Source organism: Anopheles gambiae, chromosome 2, assembly GCF_943734735.2.
Source record: "Anopheles gambiae chromosome 2, idAnoGambNW_F1_1, whole genome shotgun sequence".
NCBI lineage: Eukaryota > Metazoa > Arthropoda > Insecta > Diptera > Culicidae > Anopheles > Anopheles gambiae.
The window spans coordinates 16805868-16823061 of record NC_064601.1 but is presented as its reverse complement, the minus strand read 5'-3'; the positions used below and the strand labels follow the sequence as shown (position 1 = coordinate 16823061).

Sequence of the window (17194 nt, the reverse complement as noted above, 5' to 3'; positions counted from 1 at the left end):
TTCGTTTTGTTTTATTTCCTCTCTCCCCCCCCTCCCCTTCAACCCCATTGTTGTCACACCGCACCGTCAGCTCCCGCTTAACGTTTGACCTCCGGCGCCATCGCCAAATGTATGAATTGGAATTTTTCATTATATTTGTCGAATGCATTGAGCTGCAAACATGTATGGGACAAAAAAAAACAAAGCAGAACAAAAAACGACTAGCAAACAGCGACCGCACAAATAGCAACTAAATAGTGGTGCCAATTTTTTGTTGCGTGTGGTTTTTTTCAGTTGGCCGAAAGCATTGGCCCGTTTTGGTCTCACGCGCAATGGAATCACGTGCCGTCTAACGTTGGTCTAACAGGCGTGTACGGGCAGTGGAAGCTGAGCAAAGCGCGGACCAGACCGCGGCAGAATGGTGCTGCGGTGCATCATAATGTAGCTGTAATGAATTAGAATCGGAAATCGGGCCCCAAAAACCTGCCAAACGCTAAATGACGATCGATTACATTTAATTCGCTTCAAACCTCGGCAGCAGTGCGGGCCCACTATCACTGCACGGGAACGCGGGCGGGTGCGTAGGTGCAAAATGGGGAAATAGAATTCTAAGCGCAATTTCATCGATAAAACCCCGGGACAGGAAGTGTGGCAAAACATTATCGCTTAATTGCATTCCAAAACCATCGCAGTCCATGCGCTTGTCTTGCGTCCATGCCCGCCGATCATTCCGCCGAGCAGTCGCGCGCAGTCACAAGCCGCAGATAATGTGCTGTTGTTTCCATTTATTGAAATGCGCTAAACAGGCTTTCGGTTTGACAAATTTCAACGCAATATCGGTGTGCGTGTGTGTGCAGCTACGGTTGCACTATTGTGGCAGGAGATAATGCAGATGAGGTGTAATTTGTACAGGTGGCAAGGCAGCGATGGGAAGAGTAATTATTCTGTTTTTAAGCGCAAACAATCGTTCGATTGTGTTCAATTTAATAAAAAAATCAAACAACTTCAATGAAAATTTGCATGGACATTTTGAAAATTCTGGTATTCCTAGAATAAAGTTTACATTTTTAAACAATTAACTTACAACGATGATTTGATGTAGAACACATTTGGAAGGGAAAATGTGAAGTGTTAAGCTTTTAGTACGGATAATATACATTTTATTATAAAAAGGTCTAATGCTTTATGCTAGAACGCCGAGTTTTGACTCTGCAACTGCTGAGTGGAACTGAAAATAAACGGAAACTGTGTAACTGTAGTACAAGTTATGAAGAGAAGATAGAAAAATTGAACTTTAAAAGCTTTTACAGAATCGACGAAACAATTGCTAATCATGTATCAAAAGTTGTGTGGTAAAAAAGTGTAATATTATTCTGATTAAACGTTGAAACGGCGTTCTAAGATATCGATCATTAAACAAAATCCAATCCCGTTATCAAACAGACGCGAGTAAATGACTGCTAATTTAGTAGATAATAGACTAATAATTAATCGTACACTTGATCGATCGATCAAATGTGTAGTTTTACTGTGGAAAAGGTACGACATTTGGATCTTTAGGTACAGTCCGTTCCCGAGTTACGCGGTTCGTGCGTTTCCGAGGAATCCGCGTAACTCGAATATCGGTATTTTCAACCAAAATACAATTGGCTACTCGGAATTTGTATTCAATTTAGTACTTTTATACACTTTATCATTGAATTAATGCGATTCGTGTAGAATATTCTGATGTTTTTCGCTAGTAAGTGAATTAAATTTATTAGCTAAGATGCAATGCATACTGCAGTGGAAATTTCTTGAAACAAATTGTACTGATTTGACATTTGATCTGTCAAATTTAGAAAACCGCGTATCTCCGAATCCGCCTACGTCAAGATCCTCGTAATAGACGCGGGAACAGACTGTACTCCAGAAAGCTTTGCTCTCACTTCGATCCTTAAACTACTAATGATAAATAGCATAAGGATCTTTGAGGTGCATTTTATTTATTTAAAAAGACAGCAATATCGAAATGCTATTATGAGAAAACTTGAAAGAACAAAGAAAATATGACTAATACACAATAAAATCGTTGCATTAGCGACGGTGTACGGCCGCTTAGAGCCAGTCAGAGCAACTTTGCATACCAGTGAAACGAGTTACATTACAGACTAAGGAGTAAAGAAAAAATATTAAAAATTGAGTAATCAATAGAAGATTTTGTGCATAGAACAGATTAAAAATAAAATAATCTGTTCAAAATTTGAATTGTCGGCGTTTTGCCATTCCTTCTGAATAAGCTACAGCGTTAAAGCTAGATTATGCCATAGATATTGCTTCCTACAATCAATTACAAAATTTTCAAAACGTATGCTACTAACGAGTTTATGGAGTACAATACCTTAATCGCCATTCAAAATACATAATTAGTGAAATGATTTTTTTAACACGCACAACAAACCGACCCAACCGAACAACAAAGAAAACAATTAGGAAGCTAAAATGTTAAAGATATCGAAACGACAACGAATTGAAGCCAAATTCACATTATAATAATGAATAGTATTTCATTTTACTGCTTGTCGTGCTGCAGAAAAAAAGCTCAGCCAATGAAAGTAATCAACGTTTCAATTAATTCGCTGCCGCACATCTATCCGCATCATTTGGAGCCAAACCTCAAACGCGCTGTGCCCTGAACCACCAGCCAGCCAGCCGACCGGGAGCGGTGGGTGAAAAATGTGACCTGGTTAAGTGGCAATTAGTGATGCTAAAACTGAAAATAATCAAATCCCACTAAATTACATCCTCACACACACACGCGCGCGCGCACTCGGACGCATAGACAATGCACTTTTCAACACGATAGATAATAATAAGCCGTTGAGTTGAGTGAATGGTCCATTTCCTGACAACTTTTTGTTTTATGCTTTGCTGCCCGTTTACCTCTCTACCTTGAATGACATGGTTGAGCATCATTTTTACATGCCCGTGCGTGTGTGCGTGTGTGTGTTTCCGGACATGTTCGCGTTTGAGAGGATAAATCACACCGGATCGGCGGCGGACATAGACCGAGGAGATGGCTGGGGTGTGGTTGCGACCATCAAATCAGGTACATCATTTCCTGCTGATTTGAGTTTGTCAAATTGTTCGTTAGCATAACGCGCGGCGGGCTAACCATTCGGGTAGACAGGGAAAGCGGAAAATGACCGTTCCAATGCTGATGCCACGTCCGGTTTGGGAGGGAGGGGGGGGGGGGGATTGGGTTGTGGAATTGTTGGAAGACAAAACCCACCAGCCCACAGACTCCGTCCGAAAAACAAGGCCCACGTCCGTTTTACGGCTGCCGCGAGATGATTTCCGGCGCGCTCGGAAAAATCGTCACTGCTTCGCATAGACGCATAGATTTACAGCCACACGAGAAGCTGTCAGCAGATGATTCCACAGTAAATATGAAAGCCACAATAGGCACAAATATGTAGCGTTGTTTAACGTGCCTGTGTGCCTACAGTTCAGGACAGTCAAGTTTGCTTCGTTTGCATATGTTGTGTTACCATTTTTTTAAATTTAGTTTGTTTTTCGTTCACAGCAAATCTCAGACACACTTACAACCGATGTATTCCTGCCGCCTGATTGCAAACTGACGGGCTGTACGTGGGCTGTGTATAGCAGTGTAAATATAAAAAAACGGGGGGAAAAACACACAAATACACGAATCGATCCGTTTCATTTCGATAAAACCAGCTCCCCCTCGTGATCGGGGAGGCTATCCGATGTGTGACTGCGGCCATTGGAGGAAAGGGACACACAAACAAACAAACACATCCACGACAAGTCGCATCGCAAGTGTAAAGTGTCATGAAATAATGAAACAGAGCCGGCAATTGATTTTAATTTTCATTTACAATCCACAGATTCTGATCACCACCACCACGATCGGCATCGGCATGGTGTGTGCTGGACGGGAAAAGCAGCAGTTGGGGGAAAGAGAGGGGGTGAATCCAGGGGGGGGGGGGGTGGGCAGAATACTGAATGCATTCCATTCATCAACCGTATGAGTTACGATTATTGTGCACTGGCCCGTCCGAATGTGGCCGTACCTCTGTACGGCTGTATGCCTATTTTTGCCCGCCATGTTTTGCTTCCTCCCGCTGCACACATTTCAATACCATTTTGCTGATCCGATGCACGCGAATGATCCAACGTCAACGTAGAAAATCCGCTCCCCTTTCATTCCCAATCCCAACCCCAATGCCACTGGGAATGATGGGGTGGTGGGTTTCGGCGCTTCACGACTGAAGCAACCGAAGCACAAGCACGATGGGGACGAGCAGCAAGATGGTCGGGGAATTCTTGCAGAAAGCTGAGTGATAATAATTATAAATTCGCACTTGCAGTTGCTACGGCCTGCAGTGTGTGGTGAAGTGGTTCTCCAGTGGCTGATTTGTTTCGCCTCATCTTGCCTTCCGACGGCATCGTATTTGCAAAACATTACATTTACCGACCCGGCCCTGTTCTGCTTGCCAAACCGCCAGGGTCTAAACTCGATTCAATGGAATGCCGGTGTAGAAGAAGCGATTATCACACACACACAAATACACACAATTGTTTATACATTTGCTCATTGCCATAGTGTGAGTTTTGTGAAAGTTTTTGTTGCCGTGTCTGTAACAATGCTAAAGAGAATATTTATATTTCTTCCATAGGTTTGCTAAGAAGCAACATCAAACTGGAACACAACAATCGGATCATTTTGCGGCGTCGTTGCAAATGATACTGCGCAAATAAAACTTTATAATGAGCGCGTAAAACTGGTCAGAAAGACAAAAATGGTTGATGGATAGTAACACAGATGTCTGAGAGAGTTCCTGACTACTACAAGCGTTACGCTTTAATTTAATGTTTTAATGTGAATGCTGCAACCGGAATAACGCTGCCCGCTAATGTATACGGAGTTTACGGGTAGTGTGATATAAAAATAAATACACTTTGTATGATTTATTATTCCACTTCCTGCCTCGTCCCATTTCCCGTCACGAAAACCTATCGCGCACCGTACAAAAATTTCCTTATCAACCCTGCAAACGATTGAGTGTCCATTAGCTGTCATTACACATTTGATGGCCAAAACCCTTCCCTCGCGGCACTAGACATGATAACGAGTGTCCGGAATGATGAGCTCCGGGTTTTTTCCCTCCCCCCAGTTAACTGCACCCCAGCCACTTGACGAAAAGAATGCTTCGCCCGATTATCGATAAACAGAGATTGACAATAATGATTTTCAATTGGTTTTGGGGGAAGCTCCCCATCCTAGCCGTCCCAGGCTTTTCTAGGGGGAAAGGGAGTTTGGTTGGTTGCATCGTGACCAACCAGATAGTGAAGAGTCTGGCCGGCGACGCCGGAAAGTTTTTCCCATTTCAGCATACTGGCAGCGCAGACCCACACACGGTCGCGCGCGCTCGATCAATCTTCGAGAGTGTGCGACCGATGTGTCGCAACCCCTAACCCAGTGCCTGGGCCGTATCAGAAGGAAGGGCAAGGGGAAGGGGGAGGATCTAATTTCGTCAAATCACCTGCATATTGTGCGGAACTTATCGGTAACGCTAGAACGGTACCTTTTTGTGGGGATGGCCGGAATTTGTCACTCCGGAAACCAATCGACCACAAAATTCCCAATTCCCACCGTTTTTCGTGCCAACCAACGTGGGGCGCGAACGCGAACATGGGCAGAATTGGCGAAACCGCACCAATGATCTGAACCGATCATTCTTCGCATTCGATTTTAATTATGCATTCCGGTGAACCAGCGCATCGCCATGCCACCGGGCTGGGGAGTGTTCCGTTGCGCTATTCGCCGTGTGATATATTTCACCTCACTTGCATACGGATCCGTGCCTGGTGCCTGGTGCTGCACCGTAATGAAATGAAAGATATTCTCTTCTGCTGGTGGGGAACAGGGCGCAGAGAGGAGAGATGGGGCCATTTCGCGTTCCGTGCGACATCGCGCGACCGGCCTGAGTGGGCTGACAGGTCCGGACGGATGGAGTCTGATTGTATTGCTGCGCGGTGTCAGAAAACGCATGTACCCGCGGTGAAAACGCGTCCAAGTGCAAGTAATTATACTTCACATCGGTTTGCATTTTGGGGGAGGGGAGGTGGGAATGTTGTGCGGGTGTGTCCAGTGAGGAGTGTTGTTGAGTGCGTGTGGTCCAGGGGTTTAGGCGTGAATTGCACTGGAATGGCAATGGATGGTTGTACGTGTGCACGTTAGCGATATTTGCCACTGGTCCGATTCTATAGCTGATAGGTTCGGCCGGCCCGCGCGTAGATCAATGCATAATTTATACAATTTGTATGGTCTGTACTGTACGGATGTGCACGGTACTGGAAAGTGCAGCGGGTAGAATGAAGGTTTGCCTAATTATGCCTAGCATATGTTGAAAAGCGTGATAGAAGGAAAGACGTTGCAGCTTGAACGTTTAGTGAAAGCGTTGAGGTTGTTTCTCGAACCGTTTCGGCTTCGCCTGAGCAATAGCTTCAGTTTTGTACGTAATGCCGGTTCGAAGGAGCATTGTTGCGGTAAAGTTTTTTTTCTAAAAACTATATTAAATTTAATTATTGATTATTGCATATTATTAACTCTCTAGCTTTGCAATAACCCACGCGCACAAAGAACACGCATTGTTAGCACGCATAAGGTGTTAATTACTACCAGGATTGCTAAAAATACCTTTGGGAGGGAGGCAAATATTGTTCAACATTGCGTATAATTATAATAAAAAAAATGCCAAAATGGCTTCATGGAAATGCCAATCATTCAACGAGTTGCAAAGCGTTGGAGGATCTATGATAGACTCTTCAATAAACAGCAGCATTATTGCTGCATTACGCAACCAACTGACCAACTGCGCTAGTGTGACGCAAACAGATGCAACACATACTCTTTTCGTGTTAGCTTATAAAATCACCACGAAAGAGGAAACATTTGTTCGATGCTGTGCACAATTCTATACATTGTATGTATCGATATTTTAACACGTCAATAATATTCCATTAAAACCACAGAAACAGTATTTTCAGTTGTTAATTGAAAATCCCTAATGAACATTGATTGGCAGCAAGTATTGTATCACTAAACGAGAAATTATGCTCATCTTCCTGGAGGCACTTTACAGACAGGAGCAGGTTTACAGACATTAATTCCAGCATTTCAAGTATTAAGGGTAAAGCAATTTTTCAAATCAAGCTTAAAAGCCATTACCGTTAGGCTGTCCTTAAGATGGTGCCATCTCATTAGCAGATCAGTATCAGCAAGAAACGCTATTTATGCTCTTTCGATGGGACGCTGCTAGGCCATATTTCTGTGAAAGAACTCTAAAGCTTCATTACATTTTCTATAAAAGGACAGAGCAATCCTGTCCCGTACTAGTTTAATTTCCTCGCCTTTTTCATTGCCTATTCTATGTGATCATTTATTTTCGTACTAATTGACTAAACTGCTTGATTGTGTATACCACAAGTATATGCATTATGTGCTTCAGGACATCTATTTAAGCAGATTTGAAAATTCTCAGTTTTCTAAATTCAAGACTTCTGTAATGTATTAATTTGCGATACTTTTATCCATTAACACTATTTCTATTATCATTGATAAACTATTTTATTACAATTCTTCATATCAACTTGATCCCAAATATCTTATGATTGAATAGTATATGACTATGGCTTATGGCTGAAAACGTGATATTGAAATCACGCAAATTGTTCTATCTGTATCTAGTATCTAGAACAGTTTCTTGATGTATAAATATCTTTACACATTTCTTCACTCCTATTCCTGTCATACAAAGTGTTTTGCCTGGTCAAAAATACTCTGTCGAAGATCCATCAACTTTAACTCTTTTGTTGTAGCTAAGAGAACAAGAGGGATAATAAGCATTAAATATCCATTTTTACGTTACATTCATGAATATCGTACTTCAAAATCAGAGCATTAAGGTAGCTTTAACAAAGAATATTTCATGCCGTGGTCCTAAGCCAAGATTGGATAAAAACGCACACGAAGAAACCCGTGTTCCTTGGTGCGAATAAAGCGCTGTCCTGTGACAGAAAACAAAACGCAGTCCTCGGACGAGTCCGCGACGACAACGACACCACACCACACCCACCGAGGAGGAAGTCGGCCGTTGCATCTTGGCGTTGTTAGTAGCAATAACAAAAAACAGTTAAAACAATTCAACACCACCGGTCAAAGGACAAGTGGTAGGTCTCGGGGCAGCTTAACTCGAGAATGTCTGCCAACCAACCGGGGTGCCCGGGTTCGTTATCGTTCTTTGGGAGGAACGCACATTCTTCTCCTTCTCTCCCCTGGCGTCGCCATCCCCCATCCCCAGCGATTGGAGTGTCGCACATTTTCTGGACATTTTCTTTGCCGTCACTTTGGGTTCAGTCTGTGTGTGTGTGTGTTGCACCCGTGACACGACGGAGGGGGACACAACGCGGGGAAAATCTGCACCAGTTCGCTATTATTTTTTTTCCTGTTCCGTCTGTACCGTTTGGGCCAACTTCCTGTACACTGCGCGCTGGCACCGCTGGCGCTGGCCGTGTAATGTAATGTACTTTCTGCCGTTTCTTTCTCCGGCTCCGGCTCGGGCTGGTTGTTTTTGTTCCTTGCGAACGTTACAAATATTCGTTGCGTACCGTAGGGTGTTGGTGAAACAACATTTCTGATATGTAGTGCCTGTTGTGCTGTTGTGCTGTTCCGTTCCGTTTGCCGTCCAGGTTGACTTTGGCACGGCACCAAAATGGCCACATCTTCTTCGCACACACACACGCTCACCTCTTGCTCCCCAACGTTTAGCCCCATCTGTCCGCCGTGCATTGAAGCATAGCACCTTGAAGATTGTGAAACCTGTGACATTAACGTACCGTTTGTTTATCGATTAACCGTGTACTGGAACAGGCATACACACACACACACACACGCTGTGGCGTGATAGTGTGCCGTATGTACATTTTTGCTGGCAACCAACCCTGGTGCCCTCTTCCCTGTCAAGCCTAGATTGCATTGGTTGCAAGTTGTTTATTTGTGTATTGTTGAGTGTAACTTTGCTTCGTTTTTTTGTGCGTTTGCTCACTCGCCCGTCCGTTGTGTATGTTGCTTTGGCTCCACATGTACCGAATGTTCTTACTACCCCGTGTCGTATCGAAGACGAGCATGCGACCTGTCGGATACTACAACCCGCGGGATGGGGGTCGGGGGTTTTCCATCAGGGAAAAATCCAGTTGTATCCGAACCGGATGTAACAAGTCGTATTTTGTGAATGTGTGTATGTGTGTGTGTGTGTTCCTGCTTGCCGAGTGCTTTATGAATAGGCGGAGCGCAATCTTGTTCATGTCAGCGCGCAGTAGGCCATGCGAACAGCGCACCACGATTGGACGCAATGATACATTAAAATCGCGCAATTGAAAAGCTACGCGTTGCTTTTGTGCGAATGATTCGATGTTGTTACTGTGTTCATTTAGGATAAAGCGCACTTTTTTTTTATTTATTTACAAATATCCAAACGACATGAAACATGCATCGCTAAGGACGCACCGATTACCAACGCCATCTCGGTTTAACCTGAACCGAATAATGATGATAAAAGGTGACAATATCGTTCGCCATCCCTGCTGCCATGCTGCTCAACTCTCATCGTGCGTGCGATGCTGTTGCGCTTCCTGTTGCAGTTGCAAACTGCATCACCTACCCCTACCCTGTCCAAGCGCTGCCCGCGCACCCGACGGTCGCGCAGCCGAAGTCGAACGTGATCCAACGATATTAATAATACGATGTCGTACAAGAATTCGGGAGCAGATATACGACCACGGGACATCGGTTTAGCTCCGCTACGGTACGTCTCCCGCACGCACTCCCCGTGGAAGGGCAAACAGGGGGTCGATAGGTTGAAAAATGAGCCCACTGGTTCGGCCCCGATCGAGCCAACCGGCCGACCGTACCGGTGTGAACACCGGTGCATGAAGAAATTCTGGCCGACTGCCCGAAAGCGGACCAGCGGGCGTAAATGTGTGAACATTTGTGCGGAAGCGAATCTTGCAATCGGCCGTATATATTCCGTCCGTAGGCGTAATGAACATGCTGCGCCATTGGGCCGGTGTATTGCTGGTCGGACGGTGTACTAGGCCCTTCATTCTGCGTTCTTGTTATTATACCCGGACCCACCGGGAAAGGTGGGCTGATGGAAGTTTGCTGCATCTCAGAGCGCACAATACCAATACCGATCGCGGCATTCTTCGCGGCAATCGCGTACGTGATGCTTCTCCGATCGTGTATGCGCAACGGGGGGAAAGTAATTGATCGTTGTTTCGCAAGGCGTTACGCTGCACAAACCACGCACTTACGCACTTACGCGTTGCAAAAGGCGAGCGGGAAGCGACAGTGGATGGTTGAGAAATGCAAAAACGAAACCCAGCCAGCTCAGGTTACAACCCCGTCGCCAATGTTATCGAAGCCCGGCGACCAGTTGGGCGAGTTGGGCGAGGGTTGGAACCACCGGTTCCACCAGCGGTGGAGCCGATTTCTTCGAATCGATAATGACCGGGTACAGCGAGTATTTCGGTGTTTTGAGCTGATAAACTGATTAGAGCGGACTGTAGCAGATAGCAAAGATGGGTAGCGCTTGTCAATTTCGTTGTGAATTGTCAGTTCTCATTACGGTTGCGTTGTAGGGCGACTCGTTTTTTTATCAGCCATGTTCTTCCAACGGGGGGATTTTTGTTCTTCGTTCGTTGGTTCACTTGAATGCTGTTGTGAAAGGTGTTTTTTTTTTTCTTTTTGCTTCGTTTGTACACTCCATGTTTGATACGAGAAACTTGCGCCATCATCGAAAATTCGATCTTGTTTGTGATCAAAATTTTCCAAACACCTGATACCGACGGGGTGGAATGTGAGCTTTGGTCTTTTTTTTCTAACAGCAAACAGACGAACGATGGTAAGGAATGTGTTTGTGATGAGAAATTGATTGCACTCCAACCGTAATGAACTCATCTGATTGGGTGGCTGTGACAATGTGACTCTAGTTCTAAAATTAGCCGAAAACCTATTCACAAGTACTGAGATAAGGAAAACATTTAAAACTAATTAATCACTCGCAAATACTCCATAGGATCTTGTTTCGACCTAAATAAACGACCAATTCTTATGGTCCTTCGAATGCGATATTGTTTTGGCAGTGTCTTAACAGTATGAATTGTTGAGGAGAAGTTTCTTGCTGCTGACATTGATTTTTTATATTATATTTGTAATCTTTACAGGCCTAAACAGTTCAAATGTATTTAAAGCAATTGAATCGATTAACTTTCTTGACTCAAGTACCCAATCTTCTGCTGAATTTCTGGCCACATAGGTATTACCAGACATAAACTATTTTGGTAGAATTTTCAATAAATATTAAGCATAATATGCGACTTAATTATGATCTTGATTATAACCGAATATGCAAGGAGGAAATGCCTAGAGAGCAAAAACGTGTTGAAGATACATTAAATCTCAGTTTTGAAGATGCAAAGTCGCCTAAACAAATGCGTCAATAAATTCAATAAATACAAACATCTCAACGTCCTTCTGAATACCAAAAATCCAAACGAAAATAGCAACAAAAGAAGTCTTCAAATTATTAATTCCTGTTTACAAAGTTACTTTTCTCTTCTCCGGTGTGCTATCAGATTGCTCCAATTACGAAAGATTTTGCAGCAAATCCCAGCCACTACAATTTCATTCGCCTCTGTGCCCGATGCCGGCCTGCAATGATGCGCTTAAAATTCATCGTACATGATGCAGAAGCGCTGAAGGTCGTAGGATCATTTCCGTTTGCCACTTCGCCACCCTCTTCGATGTGTGATTAAATCGTGTCCACCGCCAGGAATGGGCCCATATGCTTCCATAGCTTTCCCTGCTTCCGTGTGTGCTTCCCGACCCGAATGCAAAACCCATCGGTCCGATCGGCACCCACCTATATGGCCCAAACGAGTGCGAGTGCATCACGGAGCAGCGGGAAAAGCGGCACACACACACGGCAGTAACCGTCTTGTTTCTTATCTCATCGGGTCGTTCATCTTTTGCCGCACCGTGTGGGCCAGCGCGCACAAACCCGGCCACAACCCGGCAGCCAGCCAGCGAGCCAGTTTACATGTGTAAATCAGAATCAAACAAAGTGAACTTTGATTCATCGTCCCCTCCTATCGTCCCTTTACCAGCTGTGAAGGTGGACGCTGCGGAAGGACGCTGCTCTCCTGTACTGCTGCCGACGAAACCGTTCGCAACCGATTCCATACACGGTGGGAGGTGTAGAGGGTGAGGGAAGGAAAGCTGCGAATCGACAAAAGGGCAAACCGACGCAACTCCCCATCCGTGCGCTGCGCCTCGGCAGGCAAAGGTTGAAGATGGACGCGCTTCCTCCACGATGCGTTTGCAGAACTGCTTCGCCATTGGGTCGTCGATTGGTCAAATGAAGGTTGGCGGGAAAAGACATGCAAGGCAGGTAAGGAAAATTGAACATTATTACACACAAACACACACACACACGCACGATCTGATCGGTGTTTCGTGCTTCCTCGACGGTACCACGGTTCGGTGACTAAAACGGTGCGTCGATCTCCTTGCGCAAAAGTCGCAGTCGTATGTAACGACGAGAGCGAGAGGAGAAGATGAAAATTGTGTACCTCGGGCACCTTTTATATGGTGCAAACTCATCGTTCATCCTTTGCGCGAAGGCCAGTCTTAAGGTGAATTCACAGTCACAACAGAGGGGATGGCGGGAAGGAGCTTGCATCACCACTGTGGCGATGCATCGGACAGGCCACAGGGGTTTAGTCTTTAATTTCAATTCAAGATCAACGCTTCCAACACAAACCGGCCTCGATTCTCTCACCGGCCATATATAATACCCTTTCCCTCATGCATGCTCCAGCTCCTTTCTCCCGCTGCATGCAAAGTGTTTCGCCCCCTTGTCTGTACACACACACATACATGTTTGCAGTGCAGTTGGGTGCGTACGCCACCGAAAGATGAACCTCTACACTTCATGCGGTTTTCATCTCGCCCAGCTCACGGTGGATATTCACTAAATGTTTCGTGTCGAACCCCACCCTCCTCTCCCTACCCCTCACCAACTGACAATTCGAACCTTCACCCCCCCCTCCTCCTCTTCTCTGCTTCACATAGTCACCCTGCCTCTTCTACCGTTTGACAGTTACAGTTTGAAATTGCGCAGCCTACTGCAGCGTTTGCGTTTAAATACTCACAATCAGACACACATACATCCCCCTTCCCCGCCCCCACTTCCCCATCCGACATTGCGCTACACTGGCGTAGCAGATAGAACGTGCGGGAGCGCGAATTGCCAGCGAGTGGTGCGCGTTTGTCCCCCCGGTAACCGGTGGCAAAGCTTCGGATTCGGTATTCCGGCACATGATGCGTTGCTACCCAGCACAACCAGCACGTGGAGTGTTTTGATTGTGTGCATGTGTGTGTGTGTGTGGGAGAGAAGGGCAGGATGGGCGATGGGAGGGGATGGTAGAAGCCGGGGAGTCCTCTTTAACGAGAGGTGTCATTTGCCGAACGTCTGCGATAGCGTGGCGTTTAATTATGCGTAATATGGACCCGGAATATGTACACATTTTGTGGGGCGACTTGCCTGATGCTGCCGCTGCTGCTGCTGCCGGATGGCAAAGGCGAAAGGAAGCTATCTCACTGGTTGGGAGGTAGGTGGGGGATGTTCGGGTGTCTGTGCGCGTGTGTGCGCCCGTTCCCTTTTGGCCCCCCGAGTTCCAGCCCCGGGTTCGTTGAAGGCTTCAACCGCAATCCTTTTGCCATTTGTTCATTTCACGATCCGCAGCCAGGGCTTACCGCAGTACCGTTGCCGTCAACCCCCCCACCCCCTTCCTCCCCCCGTTCGATCTGTCCCCCCTGGTCCCCCGCAACGGTGCCATTTTATATCAATGTACGTCTGCGTCAATATGCACCACCGTTTCCGTTCCTACCCGTTCCTTTGCAGTCCATTCCTCCACAGGCCACAGCCAGGGCCACCGTTTCGGCTGGTTAGCTGCATGCGGTGTGTGTGTGTGTGTGTGTGAGTGTGTGTGCGAATAACAGGGCTGGAGCCCCAGATGTGACCAAACCATGTCTTGTGTGTGTGTGTGTCCTTTCCCCCGTTGATTCCCGTTTCGTTGCGAACGAGCAGTTCGTCGCTTGCTGAAGCTCGTCGCTAGATTTCGATTTGTTTTCGAAGCACTTGAGGCGGGCGGAATGGTTTTTTTGCATCATTTGCTTCTCTCCTCACTGCATGCAGTGCGCTGCGTGTTTCTTCCCGCTTAAGTAGGTAGATTCGCGGGATGTGGCAGAAGTTACAGCAACTCGGCTTCCTGCTGCTGCTGTTGCTGCGTTTGCACTGCTGAAGGACTTGCGAACTGCGCTCCAGATACATAAAAAAGCTCCACGCAGCAACGGCAGGAAGCTCCCCGTGGTCGACCCCGAGTCACCGGTGTAGGTAAGGAGACAAATGATCAAACGAGATAATAGCAGCACTGCAGACCGCTGCCTGACAACACAAACGAAATGGGAAACTTCGTTCGCAGAATCGCACCAAAATAAGCGACGGACACGATATTTGATTTCCGCCTCTTCCGTCGGTTCGTTACGGGCCCGAGCTAGCGATCCTTATTTGGGACAGTCGTGCGAAACAATTGCCCGAGATGTGCCCGAGAAAAGATGAATTATTGCAGCAAGGACCTTCAAGGTGGGGGCACAAAAGGCTGGCAAATAGAAAGCTACTACGAAACAACGCCACAACGTCCAAAGCACTTTCTCTTTGACCCTCGCTCCACCCCGCCGAGGGTGAGTAGAAGAATGCCAAAGTGACTTACTTTTTCAATTACAAAGCATAGCGCAACAGCGCTCAGCACACCCGAACGATGGTCATGCGGAGCAGCGAAAGCAATGCGAACGGTGCCAAACGGTCACTGCCTAAGCAACAACACCTTGCCACATTCTAAGGTGTCGATCTTGCCATCTGAAAACTGAAAGCAAACTTAACAAAAAACTCCGTTGCCAAATGATGGTTGAAGAAGCATCGGCTAGGGCACTGGTGCGTTTGGCATCAAATACTGCGCCACGCTCGAACAAAAATTGCTCACCAGGACGACACGTGAATGACACATTAAATTCCGTTCCTTGCTCTTTCTCACTCTCTCTCCCTTACATCGATCCCGATAGAGTGAAATTGATAAAATTCCTGCACTGACTTCGGACCGTGATCTCCAAGCGGATGGTTTTTGGAGGGTGTGTGTGTGTGCGTCTTACCCAAAGCTGGCGCATTCGGGAACTCTCTGGCAAGAACTTAGAAACGGGTTTGGTAACACACCAACAGGCAGCAGCAACAAAAACGCGCGCAACGAACGAAACTATTTAAGGAATCCGTTTTCATTCGCTTTTCCAGCAGGCCAGCTTCACGAGGGCCAGTTCTAAGACCAGCACCTTCGCGGACGGGAGATGAAATAGACGACCGGCGAGCGAGCTATCAAGCCGAGTATTGGTAATGGGCAGCAAATGAAATTAAAAATGCAAAATGGATGTCAAGCTTTTTCTTTCCCGGTTTGATGCTTGATGCGACGGACGAGCACAGGGGGCCCGGTGGTGATCGACATTTTGTTGTTGTGTAACGTAACGTTTCGGAGGACTGGGCCATGGGAACGGGGCCGCCTTCGGGGCCCAGTAACCAGTATTCTACCATTTACCACTGCAGGAGGAAGGAAGGTAAAACTGGCACTGAACATTTCTCGGCCAGCCCTCGTCCGTTTCCGCACGCACGAACTAGATACCGATGTGTGCGCAGCCGGAGGAGGCGGACGGCGCAGCCAGACGACCGATGTCTTAATTATAAAAATTCTTCTATCAATCATTTTCGTTAATTATCATATCATTGTTTTGTCATCTGTGGTTTCCGTGTGTCCGGGGTTCGGTTGCTTTTTGTTTTGTTTTGCTTCTCTGCGTTACATTCTTTCTCTTGTGTGTGTGTGTTTGCCGTTGTGCTAGATGCAGCACGCGGGGCATAATTGAACGTTATGCTAGACCTCACGTATCGGGTTGATGATAGTTCACAGTTTGATAAGTACCTATGCCATTAAAGGGAAAAGTGCATGTTGTTGCCCGGTCAAAGGGAACGAAGGTGATGCGTCCGACCAGAGGCAGGCACGACATCTTCACTAAGGCGTACAACTAAGTAGGTGCATATGCTAATTCACTCCACACACTTGCGGCACTGTACGTCGGTAAAACAATCCAACAAACACAACACAGCGGCTAAAGGTGATATGAATTCAATTACCCATGTCTCCGAGTTCGCTGGGACGAGGGGAAAATGGATGGGTTGGAATAAGCAACAACATCAAAAAAACAACAACTCCACTCACCGTTAATTATCTTTTAAGTACCGTCTCCCGCTCTCTCTCTCTCTGTCTCGCTTTCAGTACCGGCCCCGACACGATCATAATTCATCGCCGCCGATAATAAAGTCGTTACGCGCCGTTCGGACACGTTGCGTTTTTCGTCAAATTACTCTCGTTTAATTATCGGCACCTTCAACTTCATCTAAACGCGGAAGATGGGTTGGACCACCCAGCAGCAGGAGCGGCAGCGTGTGGTGTGTATCCTTGGACCGTCCCGTCCCGAAAAAGTCTCAACGTCACCATCACCCGCCGGTTCCCGCGCAGAAGGGAATGAAAAACGATGCGTAAAATACGTCATTGCAAAATTTACGAGCATCGCGAAGACGCGGACACTAAACGGCACCGGGGACGAGACAAGTGGCTTGCGCGACATTTTTTTGTTGTTGTTTTGTTTGCACTGCACGTGTGTATGCGTGCTGACGTGTCGCAAACATCGTCCGATCGTGCGTTTAATGTGTTGTAAATTGGAGTAAAATAAAATAAAAATATACAAACAAACAAACACATTAATTTCAATGTGTTTCATCAGCATAAGCTTTCATGCCGAACTTGATTAAAGGCCTTTTGCCCTCATGGCGCGTCTTATGCTTTATTGGCCACTGACCTGGGAGAAATATAATAACCGGAAAGACATTAAAGCCGGCCAAAACGGTGCATGGTACAAACGGTGGGAACGGTGGGAGAGCGCAGCCGAGCAAAAGTGAAAGTTATCGCTCGCCAAAAACGGCACCGT

The 17194-nt window shown here is 46.3% G+C and overlaps 1 long non-coding RNA gene across 1 annotated transcript; it reads left to right on the top strand.

Moving 5' to 3' along the window:
- The first annotated feature begins 11140 nt into the window (after positions 1 to 11140).
- Positions 11141 to 16963, top strand: LOC133391995 (uncharacterized). Its single transcript, XR_009765413.1, has 2 exons — positions 11141 to 12497; positions 16483 to 16963. It is a non-coding gene; the product is annotated as an uncharacterized LOC133391995 (long non-coding RNA).
- The last annotated feature ends 231 nt before the right edge of the window (positions 16964 to 17194 follow it).